This window comes from Athene noctua, chromosome 1 (genome assembly GCF_965140245.1).
Source record: "Athene noctua chromosome 1, bAthNoc1.hap1.1, whole genome shotgun sequence".
NCBI lineage: Eukaryota > Metazoa > Chordata > Aves > Strigiformes > Strigidae > Athene > Athene noctua.
Window position 1 is genome coordinate 35,047,733 of NC_134037.1, and position 24,614 is coordinate 35,072,346.

At 37.5% G+C, this 24,614-nt stretch overlaps 1 protein-coding gene across 23 annotated transcripts in view; it reads left to right on the forward strand.

The window, feature by feature from the left end:
- RIMS1 (regulating synaptic membrane exocytosis 1) overlaps positions 1 to 24,614 on the forward strand; it is a 350,587-nt gene that overhangs the window by 131,311 nt on the left and 194,662 nt on the right. Inside the window, exon 1 of one of the 23 annotated variants that reach the window (XM_074895885.1) lies at positions 20,155 to 20,175. The exons of the other annotated variants lie outside the window; for them this stretch is intronic. The gene's annotated coding sequence lies outside the window, so the exon portion shown is untranslated. Of the gene's footprint in view, positions 1 to 20,154; positions 20,176 to 24,614 lie in introns of those variants that run through there. 23 annotated transcript variants of the gene reach the window in all.

Consider the following 24,614-nt stretch of genomic DNA (forward strand, 5'->3'; position numbering starts at 1 on the left):
GGAATACTTGTGAAATCAGCTTTTTAATTTACATTTGGTATAATACGCATAGGCAAAGTATGACCTCTTAAAACTGACCATAAGGATAGTGAGCAAGATGGAGTGAATCCTTTGTCAATGCAAAGTTACCATTTCAAAAATCTGAGAAACTTCTAGGGTCAAGTACTGGTATATTCCCCACTAATGCCTTATCTGGAATAGGTGACGGTAGTTCCCTGTTCATTTCTGTGCCCTGTGCACAGAGGAAGAGGTGGCAGTACTTCAGCAGAACAGTGCATGTCCACTTACCACCTCTTCTCAGGCAGGTCTACAAAAAGTGGTATTCCAGATTTTAACTTGGAGACTTTGGTAGTGGGAATTAGCCAGCTTTGCTGGCACCTTAGCTGAAACGAGTGTAAAGTCATTACAATCCAGTGTAGTTTTTGATGTGTGGATGATGGTTTTACGCTTGTATAATGAAGGGGTGGTATGGCCCACCTTATAGCATAGGTGTAACCTGCAATTTAGTACTCTGCAACACCCAGGGAAAGTGATTTCTATCACACTTGCAAATTGAAGTAGTTTTTTTCTAAGGCAGTAGTGTTCTGAGAGCATAGTTGTTTTTCTAACAGCTAATAATATAACTTGCTACAGCTTCATTCCACTCTTTTCTGTGTGGTGCTCTGAACAAAGTGCTGAAATAATCTGGGACTTCCAGATCTTTTCCATTATATTAATCTAAATCGCTTATGATAGAGTGAGAGAAATTTCAGCTCGATAGTTATTTCTTACTAAAGCAGTTCATTATTGATGAATCCACTGGGGTGTGTTAGAAGGCTACTGCACTTGCAACAGAGGCTTCTTTAGGGCCAGAAACAGCAAAGCTCTTAAGTGCTGAAGGTGAAACTTAGGTACAATTTAGACATCTAGGTTTTGGAGAGCGATCTAGGTGAAACTCACCTGACCTGTTTATATGCTTAAGGCATCCTTCACACTTCAGTCTGGAACAAAAGCTTTGCTGGATAACTGAAATTCTGATAGCATCTGCATGTAGTAGAGATTGTGTCTTTGATGAGATGACATCTTAGGTGTTCATCTTTGAAAAATGTCATTTGGGATCCAGAAAATAGATTCCACTGCAATAAAGGGAGTATGAAGATGTCTGAAGACATCTGTCTTGAAGACATGCCTGACTCATTTGGATTAAGTTCAGTTAAATACACCCTTACTGTTTGTACTTGCAAACAACAGGTTTTGCTGTGTTGAACTCCAAGCCTCCACATGGCAAGAAAATGCCCTAATAATATACATGAAAACATCTAATATAACTTGTGATGAAGCTGAGCTACATCTCTTTAACAGCTGAAACGTTACAGGAGTCAGAGGGAGAGTATCCAAAAATTAGTCCTCATTGTGTGATGAACATGGAGAGCTTTTTTATAAAGTCCAATTGCTTTAGCAGTGCCTGTTTCTGAAAGCTAATGGAATATATAGAATTCCAAAATATTAATACATACCTATCAAATACATCTTTTATGAGCAGAACAGCTGGTATAATTTATATAAAGCAACATGAGAAAAATATTATTTGTAATTATTTTTAGTGACTCACTCCTGACTAACCTACATATAGGGACAAACCCTGCTTTATCTGGTGAGTTTAATGTTAGTAGAAGTAAAGACTTTTGAAACATGTTCATATGAAACTTGTTCTCTCCATGTGAATTTTTATCACAGTAAATTATATTAATATTAAAATACGTACACCAAGTTCCTACAAGTTCACAGTGCATCAGTTGGAAAGGATGATGAAGTGTGAGTTACCGAAGTGCCAAGCCTAGGAAAAGTTAACTATTATCCTAGATTGAAGGTATTTCCCATAGAGGTGAAGAATTAGTACTAATGAGACCTCACCTGGGATGTTGTGTACTGTATGTTACCCATCTTTGACAAATACAAACTGTGATAGGCACAAAGAAAGTCACACAGAGGATGATCAAAGAAATAGAGAGCTGCTCATATGAGAGAAGACTAGAGAGATTAGGTGGACAAAAGCTGGAGCAATTATAATTGATATTTAGAAGTACAGAGTTGATATCTAGAAGTACAGTAATTTTAAATAATAAGAATAACCTTCAAACTAGAGGACAGTGAATACATAAGACTGAATGGGTCTTAACATAAATGTACTCGGCTTGGAAAAAGTTTTTAGCAATCAGTAGAGTAAAGCCTTGGGAAATTTTTTCATGTGACTTATTGGAAGGAAAAATAACCCAATAAAATTTTAAAGGTTAAGTTTAAGAAAGGATTTATATGATTTGATTGCTTGTGGCTGTAGGGGAATGCATTAGGTCCTTAAGAGGTCCCTTGCAACTGTTGCATATTTTTAAAATGGGGTATAGATAGTTGCGGGAGAGCTGAGCACGCACACGACCAATGTGATCAAGCAATGCCCGTTTATTACAACTCAGAAAGCCCTTTTATAATGTTCTCCCGCACACGTGAGTAACATGCAGTACAAGTCCTCAAGATTGGACAGTTAACTTAGCCTGCGCTTTAAACCTTCTTATGACTGGATAAAAAGTGCCACATCAGCCTTGCCAGGCTTCCCGCCTTGTGGAACTTCCTCTTCCGTCCCAACCCCTTCCGGGGGTTGTTTGTCTCATCGAGTTTCTCCCCCCTCATTCAGGGTCACATCCTTATCGCATTCTTGCTTGGCTGGAGCTCTTATCAGTCTTGTTCTCATGCAGGATTGCTCACATGGCCATTCTCTCGCAGAAAGCCCTCTAGAATCCCAACAGATAGTGTAAGACTTTGAAGCGGTTCTTGACTTTGCAAGTAAGTACCAAACATATTTAAGGACTATTTCAACAATATATAGCAGAACTTAATATGTTCTCTCTTCATTTAAAATAATAAAGGACATCCCCAAACACTGATTGCTTATAGTGCGAGTTAGTAGTCATCCTAGGTTCATCAAGAAATGGCTTCAGTACACTTAGAAAAGTAATTGGCAATAACTAGTACATCCTAGAGCTAATGAGGCATATAACCATCAATGATTCTTATTCTAATATGTCAAAATGCATACCTAAATATGTGTCTTAAGTTCTTCTGTGTATTGAGTATTGGTTAGCTCTTCATGCTTCTCACTTGAGCCTGCTCTCCTTTCATATGGTTGCAGGCAGACCACATTTAATGGGAACATTGTCAGATAGGAGGACTGTTAACTAGTTTGGTTATTCAAGTCAGGCTTAAATGTAGTTGTGCAGTTAGAGTATTCAGTGTTAATAATATTAGTAGTAATATCATTTGGTTTGAAAACAGTTGGCAGTTGTACGATGTATATAAAAGTACAAGTGTTTTCCTTCATTTTACCTTAGTATTCAGAAACAATGTTATGTGAAAGTGGCAACCCATTCACTGGGCACCGAGAATTTGTATGAACTTTTAAAGAAAGCAGAGTATTACTAGTACAGGATTTTACATGAGACAGCATTTCAGAAAGAAGTCATGTAGGTGCTTAGAAAAAAGCTGGCAGGAGTGACCATTTGCTTTTAATTTGGCACAATGTCTTCTAGATGTTGTCAGTTCCTTAGAGTGTCTGCACTCTTGCTCTGGATCCTTCTATTTCTATTCCGTACACCAGCATTTCAATTGCCAAGGGGTAATGGGCTTAAGTTACTTCTCTCCCTTCCATTCACTCACCCCCCAGATATGAACTATTGGGGTTGTTAGGGTAGTGGAGAAGCCAGCAAAATGTCCAACTGGTGCTTCTCCATGGTGTGACAAGGAGTGGACAGAGCCCTGACTCAGTCCTCTCGCTGGCCTGGCTGCCACTGCTTGCTCTGTTCTTCCCTCCAGTGGTACCACAGCCTTGTAGAGCAAAAACCACCTGAAAATGGAACTTTTTTCCTTGCATCATTCCTGTAAAACTTTTTCCTAATATTTGGTTAGGTAATGCAAAAAGATGCATTTTATTTGTAAACACTTGATATATGAAGTTGTACAGCTCTGTTTTTTTTCTCCTTATAGAAAAGCAGATGCATTTTAAGGTACAAAAGTAGTCTTGAATGAGCAAATGCAGTTTCTTTTATTCAAAATTAAAGTATTTTTTGAGGCACTGTTGGGTGAATTGAACTAAGTGAAATTTGTATGACATTGACAGAATTAGGTGGAAGATCCATGTTCCAGATTAAGGCATATATTTATCCATAGAATCAGTCTATCATTCTACAGATCTCATTAGGATTACAATTTTTAATCAGATTTAAAGTGAAAAGAATTGGGAGGAAATGATGAAAAACAGTTTTGTCACCATTTTCCTGTGTTTCCCAAAATGTTAGTTGTGCAGAATAGTGTGGTTTGCTTACTATTTTTCTGTTTACATCCATAAAGGACAACTGGGAGGAAATCAGGATGTAAAATACATTATTGATATATGAGAACTGATTTAACTGAACTTAGTAGTATGTGATTGCAGAAAATAATGTTGATTATCAGTGCTGGAATGCTGAAGATTCACATTTATGATATTTCACTGAAATTGTTTTCATTTTAATATGATGTCAGCAATTTATACTCACAAAGAAAGACAGGTTGGAAACATTTCCCTAATTGTATGTCAGGTGTTTTTACAGGGTGTTTGTCATTTAGTTCCTTTAAATTATGCTTAAAATTTGCTTACATAATGGTTGCTAATTTAAGCCTTACCAACTTGAGCGCATACGCCATGCAATTCAGATGTGTACTAATGGTTTTAACAGAAGTTGTTAATATTGTCAGAACAATATGTCTGGATTGTCAGGAGTGTTTTTACATCCCTTTCACAAAACTCTAAGTCAAATTGTCCATTAATTTATGTAATTTCTGACTAATACAGCTGTAGAAACTGAAAAAAACCTATTAGATGGAGGTAAAATTACATAACAAATTGCAAGTGATAGATAAATTCTCTCTCTCTGTAGCATTCATCATAGTTTGTTTCCTAAAAGATTTGGGGTTTGTATGCTTCAGGAAAGAAGCCCTGGTTTTCAGTAATTGCTCGCTAGAACTGCTGCTTTTAACAGATAAATGAAGAAAAAGGAAGAAAACCAAACAAAAATCCAGCAAGAAACTGAGGAATTCTATCTCAAATAAGATGGAGAGCACTTTACTCTGCTTTCTGGGAAGTTACTTCACTTTCAAACAAATCCGAGCATTAAAATTTTTTAATTCAATCATTAAAATGAGCTTCCTTTTCACCAAGTTTGCTGAAGCAACATGCTTGACTTTAACACCCGTTTTTCAGTGTCCAGCTAGCAAAAATTATCAATTCCTTGTACAGAAAAAAATAGGGAGGCAGCTGATGGTTGTGCTGATGGTTGTGCTGAAGTTAAACAGATCAGAGCTTCTTCATTTAATGGTTGGACTTAGAAGAGTCACTAGGCAGCTGGGTTTTGTTTCCCCTATAGCTTTAAATCAGCGTTAACTTGGTAACCACTCAGTTATGCTCCTTGGTTTACCCAGGCCTGGTTTACCTATTAGCCAAACACTTAAACTGTCTACTTGCCACGCAATTCTACAGTTGGTGACTAAGAAGATACATTGCTACTGCAGCCTTCTTTTTTAGCCCATGATAAAGGGCTCCTGAATCCTTCATGGCTGGTTTTGCTATTAGCATACAAACTGGGTAACAGTGGCCTGTGGAGACCCTACATAAACAATACTGGAAACTCCATGTAGTATAATGGATCCTAAATTTTAAAAAACCTAAACTTTTAATCCTCTGCTACTACTGGACACATTATCTTATTTTTAGTCTTGTATTTTCAGTACCTTTGTTTCAGTTTAACTGATTGAAGAATATGGGAAATATTTTGAAATTTTTTTTTAGTTAAGAAAATATCTGCAATACCTTTGAGTGTAATAATTCCTTCCATTACAAAAACTTGTGTTAAAATAATTAAATATTGATGAGATCTCAAAGGTCATAAGGCTAAAAGAGCTATATTCCACCTCCTCTTGCCTAACCTCATGTATTAGTTTTACATATTGGGTATGTGCATGTATAAGCATATATTGTATAGATTTTTTGTAAATTAATATACATGCATCCTACTGTATAATCTAATACAGGAAGTATGCAGCAAAATAAAGTTCTTATGAACTATACCTTTTTCATCTTTGAAATCTGTAATTCAAGGTATTTAAATAATTCGAGGAATTATTACATGCCCATTTATTTTGACCAAAAAAACTCCGCTATGCCATAGCAGTCACAGAATCCCAGAATGGTTGGGATTGGAGGGAACCTCTGGAGGTCATCTGATCCGACACACCTGCTCAACCAGGGCCACCTAGAAGATATTGCTCCTTCAGCTTGGCATATCCCTGTGTCTTTTGACTTGCATGGTGAATACTGAAAGATTCAGGAATCTCCCATGCCATTTTCGTTACTTGTTTCCTCATTGTAAGTACACACATTATATGCTTATCCCAAATCTCCTTAAGCTCTGCTAAGGAATAATTCTGTCACTTACAACTTTGGACAAATGAATTCCAGAATTTCACAGAATCCTTCTGACAGAGCAGTATTAAGTGTTCAGTGTTCAAACAGAGAGAAAGAAAAAGAAAATAAAGCTACCAGATTAACTTTTAAGTTTTTTGTTTCGTTCAATGTACTGTTTTTACCATTTTAACACTAACAACCTCACATTCTGTTTGGTCCAATTAAGTTGGTGGTATAAAGTTGAAGATCAGGAACAGGATATCCTTTGAGGGGTTCCTGAGCAATTCTGGCTCAGGTATTGTCTAAGACGTGGGAGATCAGTGTTGAACTCCACGGTGATTAAAGCTTGCTTTCCCAGAAGGGAATACAGTGCTGTCAGTATTGAAGTACATTTTTTTTTCCAGTGAGTGAAGGCTGTGTGACTTTTTTCACTGTTATTTAGAACAAAATTACACGCAGAATACCTAAGGAAATTTTAATCCATTAAGAAAACCAACACAAAACCAGCTATTGACTTCTTTATTGCTTTAAATTAAATGCTACAGATACTTGATCACAGTGGCTGCTCCACTGTGTTGCATGGTAGCTATCTTATGATTATGTTCTGTAGGAACTCATTCTACAAAAATATTATCCTCTGTGTTTCCTGGAAGATTTCCAATTTATCTTTTCAATGTCTGTTTTATAAGGTGTTTTCAGTTGAACAAGAGAACACCTTTTCCCAGGCTGATGCTATTTCCCCGAGGTGTATGTTATTTTGTAGTAATAAAGGGTTAAGAGAATGCTTTAAAAAAAGTATTCTTAAGTATTAAATTTTAAAAGTACAGTGCAATAGTATACACCTCTGGTTTTGAATGCTTCCTCCTAAGAATTTTTGATTCCTCATCTTGAGTGTAAAATAAGATTTGTAGCTTCTTGATTTTTTTAAACTTCTAATTGCTTCTGTGTCAGCAGGTGTTGCTCTTTTTATCTTTTTGCTACACTATTGAGTAATAAACAGTCTTGACTAGGGTCTTGAATCTGTTGACCCAGTTCTAGGGAAAAGTGATATTAGGGATTTGAGAAATAATTCTGGTTTCAGAAAAATGCAACAATATAGGAATATATTTGTTCATTTTTCTATCAAAAATGTATTAATCTATGCCCTAAATCTCTGTAAGTAAAGAAGTGGGATAAGGGTCTTGTGTAAAGGAAAATATTTTTAGTTAATTACTTTCAGCTGCAGATACACATTGAAAAGAAGAGTAAAGGAAATAAGTTCTAATAATCAATATATGAGATTTTTTTTTGTATGCATTGCACCTTAAGAAGGAAGAGGATAATAAAGAAAGAAAATACTAGCTGTGCAACACAATATTAAGAAGCTATGAGAAGGGCCTGTTTTCTGTGTTCTCTGTTCGTATACCTTAATATAATCTACATGATCCTATAAACTATAACTTCACAGTAGATTCTGATCCTTGTCTATTCAGTACATGCAGTTTGGAAAATGAACCAGTATGACCTTATAGATTTAATATGACAGTATATACTTATCTGGTGTAAAGTAAAAGGAAACAACATGAACAGTTTGAACACAATTCTGATAATTCTTGATTAGTCAAAATACGTATATAATTTTATAAAATTAGGAGAAAAGAATCAGCCAATTAAAAAAATTGCTAAGATGATGTGTACATATGCATGAAATCGAATTTCCTTTCTACATGTTATTGCTTATAGTTACTAATTTTGATAGATTGGACATCCTTTAATAGTATTTGATCACCCTTTTGCTTGCGATTGTACCATCAAAAAGATCTGGAGATAGCTGTAATAACAGTAATACATACAATTGAAATCCTAATTTTAAATAAATCATTTCTTCTTTGATGAGGGATTTCTCCAGCAACAGAAAAAAATTATTATTGCAGACTCATTATTAACACTCTCAGTGAATACTAAGACTTGTAATAAATATTTAGGGCTTGCACAGTAAATATTTCAGGCTTATATCTCTTCCAGATGTTTTGGGGAGTAGGGTTGGTTAGGTACTGGTAGAATATCTGTGTGAGTCAGTCTGTATAGGTGATCATTTTCAAAGCATAGTCACCCCAGAAATCTGTTTCTGGCTCCTCCAGTTCACTTCAACATGTTTCCAGTAATGTTACTATCAACAGAAAGCAAACTGAGCCTTAAGCCATGCAAAAACTGTGTATAGCAAACTGTAGTTTCAGCTGAGAGATCACCATACTTATCTGGAACTGTTCTTGCATCCTTTCAGTACATTATGCACATTTAATTGTCTTAATTTCCCCTAAGTCATTTAATTCATTGTATGAATTGCTTTGAATTTATTGTTACCTCCTGATAACACGGCAAATCCAGTCTCGCTACTATTAATAACAGATTATTACCTTTATGATGTCTTAAAATCCAAAACTGCACTGGAATTTTCATTGCCATACCAAATTTTCAGTTATTATTTCTGAATTCAGTTTGCCCTATTGCATTTCAAATTAAGCCAACAAAATTTTTTGCAAGTATTGTATTAACTGTGTTTATGTTATCTTCATTTCTGTAATGGAATAAAGTGTTAGTTGTCAGCAGTGCAGAAATAGCTGATATCACTAGAGATTTAAACCACTGTATACCATGTATAATAAAATTACTATTATTTTCTTTCTGCTATGGAATACAGAACTAATGAGCAAATACACTATGTTAATAAAAGAGATGTAGAAAAGGTATCTACATAGCATTAAAAATGAAAAATTAAAAATATGTTTTCATATAACATTTAGCTGTTTCAGTTGCAGTGCATATAATCTTTTTTCAGCCTATAAAGAAGTAATCTTGGAGTATAAAAAACAGACATTGAGAATAAAGAGGTGGCTAATTCAGAGACTGTGACTTGTATGGTTAATTTTATTTTGTCCATGTCTAGCTTCTCTGAAATCCGGCTTGCACATATTTATTATATCAATATGTTGGGGAATAAGTTCATTTCACTGGATAGATTTACAGCATTCTTTGAAATTAATGGTCTGAAATGTAAGGTGGAAGCCAGCGTGGAAGCCAGCGTGCTCTACCTGTGTGAGGGTGTGGTGAGTCTGGGTATAACCCACTTTTCCAATATGAGTCTGTACAGTGTCTGATCACTGGAAATGAATTTGTGTTGTGCAATGCTTTGAAAATAGCAATTAAGTGCCATTAGTGCTGTAGACAACCATATAATGTGTATACTTGTGCTGTGTCAGATGGTTAATATAGTTACCCAGCATCTGTTCATGTCAGAGGTAGCCTATCAGTCAAGGAGGCATCTGACAGTCAGAATCCTAGATATTAATCATTTTGAGCTATTTCTTGAATGCTTCATATAAATGTATTCGAAATACATACATGTATTTCTGAATGGAGGGCCACATAAGGACATGCTATCTATTGGCAAACCAAGGGAGGTTGTTTCTGTATTCTGTCATCCACAGCTTCAGTTGGGATGCAGAACGTCTGGCAGTGTAATTTGGAGACAGTGCGCCCAGGTAGGGGCTGTCTAGCAGCATGGGGTGGAGTTGGCAGGCTTCCCCAGGGGAGATCTCATCATTAATTAGAAAGTGAGGAGGTACAGCCAAGCCACAGCAATAGGAAAAGACTCCAGTGGGGGACTCTACAGAAGTGGTTTCATGGAAGCCATGGCTGAAGGGATTACTTTACAAAGACATACTGCGCAGGCAAACATTTCAAACCATCTAAACTTTCATCTAATTCATCCAGCAAGTATGAACCTTGGTATCTCTTAGCTTTAGAGACTGAAGACACTTTTTTTTTTTTTTTCCTCCCTTGACAAAATTGAGGGAGAACTGAATAGCAAATGTGCAGGAGACCTCCAGGTAAATGGCTAGCCTTTCTCTAGGCTCAGGAGACTTGAAGGAGTGTGTTACTCCGTTGGGTGCCTGAGGGTATAGGGTACACCAGCAGAGCTGGCTGCTGATGTCCAAACAAAAAACTCAGAGCTATTCATCCTGCAGCAGCGCCTGATGGAAGTGTTTTTTATCTGAGCAACGCACCTTCAGTTTTTCCAGCAGTGATCTGTTTCCTAGATATACTTGGGTTTTACTGCTATGAGACAAGCTAGCCTGTCCCTTAGTTCAGACTGTGCCCAGCTGTGATATCTGTGAACAGTCTTCCTGTAAAAGGATCCAGTAAAGTGGAAGATTTCTTCTAATCATGCACTAGCCTTTAAAAGTCTTTAGGTTTTGGCAACGGAACTAACTGAATCCCCTTGGTCAGCCTCTGGCTACCTCTGCTCCTTATGGTCACAACAAAACCAGTGTGCTGCCAACTCCAGGGCACATGAGAGCACTCTCATTTAAACACAGGCTGATTTGACAGCCACTTACCCCCAACAAATTCTTCTCTTCATCAGTTCATTTTTTCTTGGAATTTGTATCTTTCAGCTCGAATTATTATGTCCCTCATTCATGTAAGATCCTTTCACGTGATGGGATTTTTAATGTGATGTGTAGGGTTTGGAACTACATATGACTTCTAGTATTAATTTAAAATCTCCGTAGTTATGTACACTGCTGACACACAATTCTTTGGGTTTAGTAGTTACAAAATAATGTGCAGATGCTAACAAGAATTATATTTCAATAGAATTGAATTCTGTGACTGTTTTGTCACCCCAAAACGAGAGAGATTTTATCTAAAAAAGATCTTGTTGCAAAGAGAGATTTGATAATATTTATGACCTGTTAAGCATTATGAGAAACCGACAAGTAGCAGAAAAAATTTCAAGAGAACAAAGTAATTATGAGGACTAGATGTAATCTGTGCTCCCTCTCGCTATTTCTCTTTTTATTATAAATAACCTTAATCCTCATCCAGGATTAAAATTCAGTGTATTTTTAGCAATGCAATGTCCTAGATAAAAGATGCTTCATCTATGTTTTTATATCTTTTCTATCTTTTGCATTCTGGAGCATTTTCTGATTTTACTTAACAGATGGATACTTCTATCTATATATCTCTAGTGCTGCAATTAGTGAGGGTTTAGAATAGTTTGTCATAGATATACCTGAGGTACATGATTTTATTAAATACAATATATGAGTTTGAGGATAGAACAGTGTATGTCAAGTAAGCAAATCTATAGATAAAGCTTCTGTAATATTTTGTGGGGTTTTTATTTATTTCATTAACACAGACATCCATTTGCAGCTCAGCCTTCCTATGGAGAGAAATGAAACCTCTCCTCAAAACTGTGATTATGAAATGGTATAAAATATGTTACTGGTTGTTTCATAACTGGTAATAGATTAAGTGAAAATCTGCAGAAAAGAAAATCTGCATTTCCTTAAGGAGCAGATAAAACCTATAATTTTTTAAATCCACATTGAGATTTCCAAAGAGCTTCAGGTTATTTAGGCTGAAGTTTAATCATGCGCTGTGCAATTTCAGTATTCCAGCTAAAACACCCATCAACTAATTTACATGCAACAGGTTTACAGAAAATTTGGAATTAAATGTTACTTTCTCAGTGATCTATTAGATTTGTCATTAACTTGCCCATGAAAAGCAGACTCTCATATCAAAACCTTTGTACTGGTAAGTTTGGTGAAAATGATTAGGGATATTACATTGTAAAAAGTTGAGTATTACTGAGAAATATGGATTAATTGTAGAGATGAGCAGAGGTTGCTGAAACTCTCTATAAATAGATGAGCATGCACGTGATGGTTGTCTTGTCCTGACTGGAGGGAATTTTTGTATGTTGTTGGGATGTTATCAGTGGTAGCGTAACTTCCATCTCTGCATCATGTGGTAAGTGATCAAAACTCGTGTATTCTATTACTTCCATATGCATGCACTGGCAAAGTTAATTTTTCTCTCTGTACCTTTTTTCCTCTGGCCAAATAGCTTCTACAAATCGAGAGAGGGCAGTTAAAGGTCCATTCAGCAAACTGTTCTCAAGACCTTTGTCAGCCTGGAAACTTCACCCTTTAGGATTATTTGGATCAGTCCATTTAGCTGTAGAGAAACCTACTTTCTTAGCCTATTTCAGGGACTGATCTGACTGGTTTTGTGGGTGTGTTAAAGAGACCACAGAACAACTTCATGCCCATGTAAGTACAATGCAGCAGGAAAACAACAAGATGGAGGAGAGGATTAAATGGAGGAAGAAAAATTAATCCACCTGGTTTTCCCCTTTGCTCTATAGCAAAAAAAAAAAAAAAGATTAAACCACCAGGTTATACCCCTTTTCTCTATACATCTATGTTTTCCTGATCAACCAGCAAGTGAGTATTTAGTAGAACCAATTGTTCACATTAGAAGAGCTGCCCTCTGGGTCACTTCTATAGACTATTAAAGAGGAGGCTGGTGAGGTATCCAAGAGAGATAAAGCAGTACATGTACTCATTAGACTGAGTAGGAACCAGTTTAGATGAGAACCCCTACATTATACATGAGCTGTGTTTATGATCTCATTATACTTACTGAAGGAGATCAGTGTGCCTCAGAGTGATATATCTTGCTCTGAACTAAACTGGATCTGCTCTGAATCTTTCCCAGCTGTAATGCATATTTAAGGGAAGTAGAGCCCCGTGTCATCTAGTGTCATATAAGGTACTGCAGAGTTTTACTGTAGCTTCCAGCAGTTACCCCAGATGGTGGCTCTCCAGTAATTCCTGTCATACCTAACAGCTCCACACTTGTATTTTGGAAATGTTAGGGCATTACAGGTAGAACTGAATGCCAGTGTTGAAGCCATTGACTTCCACGATAGATTTTCATTAGTTACAATAGGAAATCAGACAGCAGCAATGGCCTGTAGACACATTTAGAAACCTGTATTTAGTCTTATTTCAAATGAAACTCTACACGCTCGATCTGAATTTTCTGTGCAAACCTATGCCTTAGCCCCCCCACAGGCAACTTGCCAATTCATACAACAGCAGATATTTTTATAGCCTTTTGTCTCCTACATAAATTGACCTTCTTCAAAGAGGGTATTATGGTTTTATGCAGTCTGTGATGTGTGGAAAGTTGTGAATATATTCTGCTGTAGACAGTTCAATTTGGGTTTTTTTCCCTCAAATAGAAACACTGACAAGAAGATGTTGTATGTTACTGAAAATTGTACTAACCCACAGTTCAATTTTTGATATTTTATTTAGGATATAAATTATTAGTGTTAGAAAACTATTTTTCCATTTTTTGAGTATAATTCATAGACCTATGAAGACCCAAATCTTTTTTTAACTCTGTGGCCATGCAGTTAGACACTCAAAAACTCTAGTTGAAAATTTGCTATACAGAGTCTTCAGGTAATGAGAATGGCATAGTTCAACTGATTATGAGTATTCAGCTTCATTAGGATCACTAGTCAGCTAAAGAGTTTACTTAACTAGCTTAATCTATGCTAGAATGTTTTAGCCTTCTTGAGGCTAAGATGGTGTCTGGGGAAAACCCAAGGTGGTCTGGTTGATTTACGAGAAACTGCTTGTTTTTGTAAAAAGAAGCTGACTGACAGATCTGGGATACAGAAGAGGTGCTAGAAGCCATGCAGGCTGTTTTTCCCAAGTCAAAACTAAGGAGCAAGCCTAACGGTTCAAGCTGCAGAAGATTCAGGCAGGCTTAGCTATTACATCTTTCTTAGAAACCGTGATCTTTCTGTAATGCCAGAGATAAACACTATCAAGAGTTACTGTAGGAAAAGCTTTGTGGAGTTTCAGCATCTGTTGCAAACTCTTAGGTACATTTCTCTCCAGATTCCCTGCCTAAATTCCAAAGTTGTCCATTTGGAAGAGAGCTGAAAACTTGACAGATCTGGGGCTCTGTTAGTGAGACCAAATGATAAACAGAAATGAATACTTAAGCGACTAATTACATGAAAAGTAACTTTTTTCATAAGTCCCTTGATATGGAAGTTCATGACTTAGTTAAGTTTGATTAAGAAGGCTGTTAAATCAGTCATCCAAGATGCATCTGAAATGCATCCAGATAATTTTTTTTTCTCCCATTGAAGAGTATGGGGAGAGACTTAAGACTCCAAAGACCATAGATGTTCTTCCAGTCATTTGTAAAACTGTTATGCAGTTTGTTTCACAAAGAAAAGATTTATGCCAGTCAGCTGCATTTCTTCATTTTGAAGGTCTTGTTAAAGAAGCTTCTGTGGTGGGTTGACCTTGTCTGGCTGATAGATGCCTCAACAGGGCAAGGGGAGAAAATAAGATGGAAAAGCTCATGGGTTGACATAAAAATGGGGAGTTGGTTTGCCAATTACGGTCACAGGCGAAACAGACTCAACTTGGGGAAGATTAATTTAATTTATTCCCAACTAAAATAGAGTTGGATGGTGAGAAACAAAGACAAAACTTAAAACATGTCCCCTCTCCTCCCTTCTTTCCAGGCTCAACTTCAGTCCTCCATTCCCAACTCCTCTGCCTTGTCCCGCTGAGTGGCGCAGCAGGATGGGGAATGGGGGTTGAGGTGAGTTCCTAGCAGCTTCTTTTTGCCACTCCTTCCTTCATTATGGTGTTTCCCTGCTTTAGCTTCGGGTCCTCTGTGGATTGCAGTCCTTCGTTAAAAAAATCTGCTTCACAGAATCACAGAATTGTCTAGGTTGGAAAAGACCTTGAAGATCATCCAGTCCAACCATTAACCTAACACTGACAGTTCCCAACTACACCATATCCCTCAGACCTATGTCAGCCCGACTCTTAAACACCTCCAGGGATGGGGACTCCACCACCTTCCTGGGCAGCCCATTCCAACACCTAACAACCCCTTCTGGAAAGAAATGCTTCCTAATATCCAGTCTAAACCTTCCCTGGTGCAACTTGAGGTCATTCCCTCTTGTCCTATTGCTTGTTACTTGGTTAAAGGGACTCATCCCCAGCTCTCTGCAACCTCCTTTCAGGGAGCTGTAGAGGGTGATGAGGTCTCCCCTCAGCCTCCTCTTCTCCAGACTAAACACCCCCAGTTCCCTCAGCTGTTCCTCGTTCCTTGTAAGACATGTGTTCCAGGCCCTTCACCAGCTTTCATGGGGATTATCCAGGGGCTGCAGTTCCTGTCAGGAAAACCTGCTCCAGCATATTCTTCTGCACAGGCTGCAGGGGAATTTCTGCTCCAGCACCTGGAGCACCTCGTGCCCTTCTTCCTTCTTTGACCTTGGTATCTACAGGGCTGTGTCTTGCACTCACTGTTCCCTCCTCCTCTCTGTGTTTTTTTCTCCTTTTCTTAAATACGTTTCCCAGAGATGTCCCCAACTTGGCCATGGGGCTCAGCCGTGCCCTGCCGCGGGCAGGCTGGAGCTGTCTGGAACCGGCTGTGTCCGGCACGGGGCGGCCCCGCCCGCGCCTCAGAGCTGCCCTGCGGCCCCGCTGCCCGCGCACGGCGCCCGCACCCGCGACAGATTCAACCATTGCCCTGGCAGCTTAATTACTTTCTTTTCCTTCACCATAAATATCCATAGTTACTGTTCAGTGAACTGACTGGATGTAATCCTTTGTTTTGATGCATGAAACATAGCTTGTTTTCAGTGTAAAGCATGTAGATTTTTTGAAAGTAGGAAGGTGTTCCTTTTTTAATTTTCTCTCCTTTTGTAAAGGTGAAAGATCCTTTATACAATCAGCAGCACACAGGTTGTCAACATCCTTAACTGGCTTGCTTTCATTTTTCATTTTGTTCTCAACTTTTGGTTATTTTTCTGATTACCTGCAAATTTTGAAACTACATCATGGCAAGTTTTGAGGCAGTGTTGCTTACAGAATAATGACAATAATAATAATTTAATAGATAATAATGCTGCACTTAGCATCCCACTGTTGCATTATACCTTGTGTAATAACTTAGAATCATACGAAAGCAACTTGTATATACCAAGTGGGTGAAAATGAGTTAAATGATGATCACAAAGGTAATTCTAAACTTCCATCAAAATGAAATGACTGTCTTTCTATTTTAGTCCTAGAAGGATCAGATTTGGGGTTTAACTGCTTTAACATTTACTTTTAAAAGCCACTCTTTTGGAAGTGCTAAGTTATGGCAAGAAGAGCTTCCTGATGTACACCACCTTGTATTGCTTGTAAGTTGGCTGTTTACTCAAAATTCATCTCACATATTGTGGTGTCTGCCCTTTCACTTGGTTAAGGCCTTCAATTTGTTTGATAGCAATCTGCATTTTAGTGTTTTATTTTAGAGCTATTCATCAAAAACTAAGAACTCTATTTTTTGGACATATCTGTGTTATAAATGTAGCTACTACAGTGTTTATGGGCTGAGAAAAATGACCTTTTCCTCCTTGCTTCTATTCTTGGTTTAATTTTTTTGTCCTTTTAAGTATATAAACTGACTAGCATATATTTTAAATGTAATTACTGTTTCTTACCAATTTATCTTACCAAATAGTTGAAAGGTATGTACTCTTAATCTTTTTTCCTTTATGTCTGATAGCTTTCTGGATGACTAACTTTAGCTGCCCAGTAATTTTCTTTTCCAATTTAAATGTCACATACTATTGTGTGAAACAAGTGCAAAGAACTTATGATTCCTGTGCTTCAAACATCAAGGAAAGAGAGCAGGAAAGAGAGCAGTGTTTAAGATTTATGATGTTGTATATAGCAACTCTTCGGCTTCTGTCTTGTAAACTCTTCAGGGTGACTAAGTATGGCAAATAATGTAAATGTTTCAAAAAGAAAAGTTCCTTGTGCTTGCACACCACATGACACGGGATAGTCTCAAAAACTCTTTCAAACAAAACGCTTAAATCTCTCTCTATAGTAATATTTCTTATGGAGTATAAGTAAACATATGCAGATTTAGAAACTGAAGAGTCACTTCTGCTTTTATTTAATTTGAAAGACAGCCATTAAAATTATACAAAAAACTTAGTACTAGAGTCTGACATGCAGAGCATGACAGTGCGGATCTTAAACCTTTCAGTTCTGTCATTCTGCAAGCAGCAAATGCTTCTAAGGCTAACAATACTCATCACTGGTGCTCAGGGAAAAAAAGAAGTTCCTTCTAGTGGGACTGTTAAACTTCAGAATACTTCTTGTTTCCTTAAAGCAGACAGGACAAAAAAAAACAAAAAGTGAAGGATTTGCAAATAAAAGATTGCAATGCTACATGATTATTACAAAAGCTGCTGGATGTGCTTTGTTTCCATTTAGAGGTTAACGTCTCACATTCAATCTGCCACCGTTTTCTGCTGAGTGCTAAGAGTCCTAGTAAGCTCATTTGTTAGGTGGTTTGTTGTAGACTCTGTGTGTGTAGACTCCTTAATGTCATATGCTGATTTTGCCCAGAGATGTAAAGCTTGCCAAAACCCCATTTTTCTTAAAAGAGAAAGATAACCTTGAGTCCCCAATGCCTTCTTTCTTTTCTGAAGAAAAAAAAAAAAACAAACCCAAAGAAAAATCCCAAAGTGAAGAAAGGAAGTAGAGTTTCCTCTGAAGTAAGTTTTATTTGTCCATGTATCATCTCTGTTCCAAATGCAGTAACCTTTGATATGTGACAGCAAGACAACCCAATTTTGTTGCTTTTCCAGCACGCTTGTTACCTCTTAGTTCCTGATATTTGCCCTACTTTCTCCCTATTGCCTCTCTGAAATTTTCTCCTCCACTTGTTGCCTCTTTAACTTTTCTCTTCACCCTACTTTGGACCTTTCTACCTGTTTGTCCATGTCCTCTTGGACATTCTTTCTTCTTGGCCACTTCATCCCACAAGTTTTCCCTCTTATCCTGTATTCTTTTGTCTATAGAGACAGTAAAGAGCTGAAGTAGTTAAAAGAAAGTTATTAAAGGCGGCAGGGCCAGAAGAATCTGACCTCCAGTAAACCAGCCATGTTTAATCTGGGATAAACTGCTGGTTTTAGTATAATAATCTAAAACTGACAGAGACAACCAGAGTAGAACAGTGCTAACTTTATTAATATGTAGTCTACTGACTCGATTAAAGTATTTTAGTATAGAGTTAAAATTAATTATAAACGAGAGAAAAATACAAATGAATTATTGAACTCACATTCTAGTAACAAATCTTCCAGAAAACCTTTCATAAAACCCTGTGGCTATGGATGAGGGTGGAATTGTCTGATTTGTCCATTATGTCTGTTCTGGATTTAAATAGCCAAAGTTGATTTCTTTGTCTGGGATGATTCTGGTGGCTGTATTATGTAATCTGAATTAAAAAAAAAAAAAAAAAAGAAGTTGTTCAATGGATTCAGAGGACATGCAGGAATCAAATCAAAACTGAGAGGAACAGTACTGTGCACAGAAAGATTATCAGATGGGCTCATGAGAATGATCTTTTCAGTTCAAAAGATAGTCAAACTTTTTGGACCCAGCAAAAGGCTGATGTATCTGAAAGTTATTTTTTTCCAGGTATACCATGTGATCAGAAATACCCCTGCTTCCTACAAACCTTGGGGTTGTGTTTAGTGTTCAGCTACTTCACATATGGCTGAATACTGAACATTAAATACAGGTAACATCTGTATACAGGAAAGGTGATCCAAGTTTAGGCAACAGTAGATGGACCACCAGCTCTGGAAGCTTTTGCTATGGGAACCTTCTACCAAGCAGGGCATAAGGAAGTTCTCTCCTTAGCTGCTGACACAGTTCTCTTTCCTCTATATGAAGTGCAAGTGCTCAGGAAGCTAGCTAGCATTTAAGAGAGGTCTAGCTGGCCATTGAATTTCTTCTAGCTCCTTACACACACAGAAGCCTGCAGCATACCATTCAGTTACTGGGCTAAAAAAATTGCTTGCTTCTGTTTAACAGACTTCACATGTGAGCAGAAAAAGTGTTTACCAATGTATAAATTTGGACAGAGGGGTCATGGTGCCTATATTAGTACCACCATGGAGTATGCATCCCTCTTATTTCTGACAATAGAGAGGCAGGATATCCTTAAGTATTGCTTCTTCCCCCCATACCCTTAAGTCGTCACTGTGCTATTTGCCTTTTATTTGTGTAGAAAATACAAAACCTCATTAGATAGCTATGAATATACAGGTAAGTGCAGAAGATCAGAATGATTGTCTCTTCATCTAGCAAAGTTCTGATCTCAATTTTTGAACCTGCTTTTGTAACAGTAGCTTCATTGGATGATGAAATATCATTATTGTTTGAATTTCCCAACTGTAATGTTCTGCACTGTATTACATCTTCTTACCCTGTTGAAATTCTCCTCTTTCCCCATGTGATCTGCCAGTAGTATTGTAAATTCCGGATGGTAAACTTCTGAAATTGATACTGGGGATGGTCTGTGAATTGGTCAGTGTGCTGTTTAGATAAAAAAATGTACAATATTCTTAAGCTGGCACAAAACTCCTATTGCATTTTCCTGCCCCATTTTCTTTTCCTTGTCTTTTAAATCTTTCATAGTTGAACTCACAGCTGTTTATTCCTTTCTCAGTCACCCTTAGTCTTTACTCTCCTAAAAATCTACACTTTTCCTTACCAAAAATGGATTGTTTTCCCCAGCTTTGGTTTGGTTTTTTTTTTTTTAAACTTAGATATCCACTCAAATTTGTTGTAGAACACTGATATTCTCTCTTCCCCTTCCTCAAATCTTCCATCCCAGATTTACTGAGATTCCTTTGTGATCGAGCTTGATAGCACAGATAGCACAGACTTAATCAACTTAGCCTCAGACTCTGCACCTGGAGCGAGAGGTGGGAGAATTAAGAGAAAGGACCATGGACATCTCAGAAGGTAGGATCAACAAAGATGAAATGTAAAAGAAACAAAAGCCAAAAAACCTTTGTCATCCTTTCCATAAGGGAGTAACTGCAAATAAGATGTTGAGCCAACTCATATGGTACGTTGTGGTTTGTCAGGATAGTCTGGTAGCTTATTCAGAAGAGGAGGTCAGGTTGCTGATCTGTGTAAGGCAGAATTTGCACAAAGAAAGTGTATGTTTGTTTTGAAATAGCTGTTACAGATAATTAAGAAGTTGCAGTGATGATATCTAAGTGGGAAGAATATGCCTTCTGTAACTATAAACATTCCGTGCATTTCCATGTATTAGAAGAAGCAAGCTTAAGTATTTCTAATTGAAGAAAACTACAAACTTAAGGGTGAGTCTGGGATAGATTGTGAATCATGAATGCATATAATACATATAGGATGTAATCCTACTTGGTGCTTTGTCAAAACCCTTCCTGAGCAGTACAGACTGTTGCAAAATACTCTTTTATAAGTAGGTGCCATATGATACTTTACATCCGCCAAGCATGAAAAGTTCTGTCTTGCTATATTTCCACCATGGTGATTTTTTTTTAAATTCTGAAAACTAAATATTAATAATATGAAGATAATGTGCCATCATGCTAATTTTACTCTTTCACTGAGAATGTTTGCTCTTGCTTGCTTAAGAAAAGTTAAACCATGAAGGATCAAACTGGTAGAGTTTTATCATAATTTAATTTATTTAAGCTTACATTTTTAGATTTATCTGGACTGTGTTTAGTATTGTATCTGTATGTGATATAAAAAAAGTATCTGTAACAGATCAGTCAGAGACCATTTCACATCTTTGCTCTCAGCCTTAGAAGGACAGTGGCAAGAGCACTGGCCGTCCCTGGTAGTGGTGGTGAGCCCGGCGGTGTGCAGGGCTGCTCAGGCATGGGAGGGCACATACCTTTGGTGTCTCATTCTCCCTTGCTCAATCACTTGCAAATTAGATGCTTAATTTCACAGTTTTGTCATAAGGCTCTGACAGCCTTATTCTAGGCTTTGTGTGGACTTTGGGGTGTGGGAGCTCTAAGCAAAACTCATCAGCCAGAACTTCCCAGCATAGCAGTTGGTGGGGAACAGGGAAATTCTGGATCAGCAGAGCTGATAGTCATCCAGCACAATTCCCTGTGAATGGAAAGGTGATCAATCAAAGTGGTCAGAGAAGGCCTCTGTCAAACTGTACAGCAGAGATCACTGCAATGAGATTATCCTGCAGTATGTCAAAAATACGCTTTCTCTCCTTTCAGCCAGAGTGTTTTTGGGCATTTGTTTGAACTGACAGATCTGCATGTGCTGCACATGCACCTTTACATTCCCTGGGCAGGTAGTTATGTCATCCATAAAAATCTTTGTCCTAACATGATTGTCACTCTGCTGTATATTCAGTTTATTCCCACTGGGAACACTCCTGAGCTGCCAGCCATCCTCTGTTGCTTTCTGTCCCTGTTTACACAGTCAGCAATGATCCTCTTCTTCCTCACAGCCCCCAGATTTCTACATTGTGTCTGCATAGTGCTCTGTTAGTCTTGGCTCCACTGTCTCTTCCTGTGGATCCAAGCAGTCTCTGTAAACTTTGCTCACCTTCTGTGTCCATTGTTCTTTCCCCTGAATTGTCCCTGCAGACAGCAGTGCCCAGAACAGATCTCCTGGTGACCCCATGCTCCTAGTGGCTTTCAAGGCCAGTATGCTCCTCTGAGTAAGTAACTCAACAGTGTCAGGCATTTCACAAGTTGGGAAACCCAATTACATGTTTTAGGCAGACAGCCTCCTTTGAATCTAGAGGGAACACCATCAGCTGTTAACAGCTTACTTCAGCACAGGATAGAGAGACTTAATCTTTGAAATCTCTGGAGATGCATGCATATATATATATATATATATGAGATAAACATAAGACAACTTGGTTCTCACCAATTCATATTGGAGGCTTTCAAGCACGCAGTCAATCCACTAGCATTTGGAGGAGGTAATCTTAAATTCTCAGATGGCTGAGGGAAGTAGCTATGTTTATAGGCTGTTGTATACTTCTGGAAGAAAATAGGTCAATGTGCTGTGGGTTTTCCATAGTCCCTTGTGTGAGTACAGTGCCTCTCCAACTCAGTTGTTTTCAGATTTTATGTATTGTTTGCTTTAGGGCAGAAACCCATGTAGATAGTGAGACAAAAAAGAGGCAGACCTTCTAGCAATAAAGTATTACAAGCACAGTAATACTTAGCATAGTTGAAGAACCATAGGGCCAAGATACTTAAATTTCTCAGTGCTTTATTCCACACAGAATCACGGAGTGATTGATGTCTGAAGGGGCCTCTGAAGATCCTCTAGTCCAAATCTCTGCTCAGAGCAGGCCCAAGCAGATGACATTGCCAGGGCCATGTCCCGTTAGGTTTTGAATGTCTCCAAGGATGGAGGATCCATAGCAGTACTTTTTTTTTTGTGTGTGTGTTTGAGAATACAAAATTAGAATTTAGTTCATGCCCATTAAGTCCCCTATGATCTTCATCAGTTGATCCACTCACTTTTCCTTTTGTGAGCTTTTTCTTTAACTTCAAGAATTTAACTGCGTTTTAACTGTTTCCGTTTTGACTGACCTTCTTTACAACTTCTCTACAGCTACAGGTAGAGAATTTCTTTTGTCATGGATTATTTTCATTCCATATGAAAAAAAATCTCTTGCCTCTCTACTACATTTGTTTTAACACAGTTTGTATAAAAGAATATTTATATAAAAGAATAGTATAGAAACATAAATAATCGTGTTGTAGTGCAAGCTCCCACAGAGATGAGGTACACAGTCATGCGTGATTAGAGACAGTCCTGTTCTGAGTATTTGTATATTTTTACTACAGTTTGTAACTAGGTAAGTGGATAAATGGAGTGGAAAACTTCTGGTGAGTTCTCTCTCTTTTTTTGAATGAAAACTAAAATTTTGTATCATTCCTAACTAAGTTGTTTCATGCCATTTACCTTATTTTGTTAGACTTTTTAATTTTAAAAAATCATTTATATGTTCCACGTATATCTGTAACTATGGAAACTATGAAGTGATTAAGAGGAGTACAGTTGATGCTTCTGTGGCTCATCAAGACAGCCAAATGTTCAAATAGACAAAGCTTTTTGTTGTTTTTAAGAAGGTTAGAACAATATACAAAAATTATTTATGAGATAAAGATTTCTAGTGCAGCTTTTTGGTCTATGAAAAGTGGGAGACTGATGTTACAGAAAATGTGACTAGTAATTCATAGCTACTACATTATCAAAAATATATTAAGAAATTGAAGGAAATTCAAACAAGAGAAATAAAGCTGAAAAAGAAACCAATCTATGAGGAAAGTGTGAGACCAAAGCAGAGCTTTCTGAGGCAGTGGTTGTTGCTGGGGCATGGAATTCTCCCACTGCCGAGGAAATAAAAGTACTGAGGGTGAAACTGGGTAGTGTGGATGAGATGAGTGAGGAAGGAGTGAGTGTAAAATGCAGAATGGATTTTAAATGGGGTAAGCTTATGTACAGGGCCTGTGGAGGAATCAAACCATCGGAATGTTTGGGATTGCTGAGTTTCAAAAAACGGTGGTCTAAGCTTCAGCCTGATGACCTGTGGATAAATAAAGCTTGTACTATCTGATGCTCCATAAACTTTTCTTGAGGGTTTGCTTTTTCTCTAAAAGAGAAATTCTTAAGTCCAGACACATCAGCCCAAACAATAATACTTCCTGAGTCTTTTTGATGTTTTAACCAGACAGGATAAAGTCTCTTTGACTTTTAACCCCCCTTTCTCCTGTGTGATAGTCTTCTTCTGTCTCCCTCCAAATTATAAATTTGTGAATTTTGATCATTTTACTTAGAAGTAGACATAAAATCAGAGTTGCAGGAAAGTTCAGGTGCAAGGTTTCACAGTTTGGCCAAGCTATAGCCCCGCTTTAGAAGGTCACAACTGCAACTGTGACAGTACAATTTTTGTAGTATATTTTTAGTGGTGTGTATTAATTAATCTCTTTGTGTAGTAGATTTAGAAAAAAGCTTACGGGGGAGAATATTTCAAATTACTGTATGTAACTGTGCTGGTGTGAATTTTTAGACAAAACCCATGACTTCTCAACTAGTGATTTTGTTTTCTTCCTTGATTCTCAGAGAAGTACATTGTGATAGTGACTGGAACCTGGATTTGTGCTGTTTTAGAGGTATCATTTCATATGGTAACTTTATAGTTATCTGAATATATCACTTCCAACACTCAGTTTGCTGCAGGATTATTCTAGAGAATGTTTAATTTTTGTGGAAGTTGTCAGTAGCTCTCTGAAAGATTGGCAGCTGTAGCTGACAGATTTTGGCATGTGAAGAAAGTTGTTTTTTGTTTTATTTTTATCTTAAAATGAGCAGCAGTGTCAACAAAACTGGCATAAAATACCCTTTTGATGTTA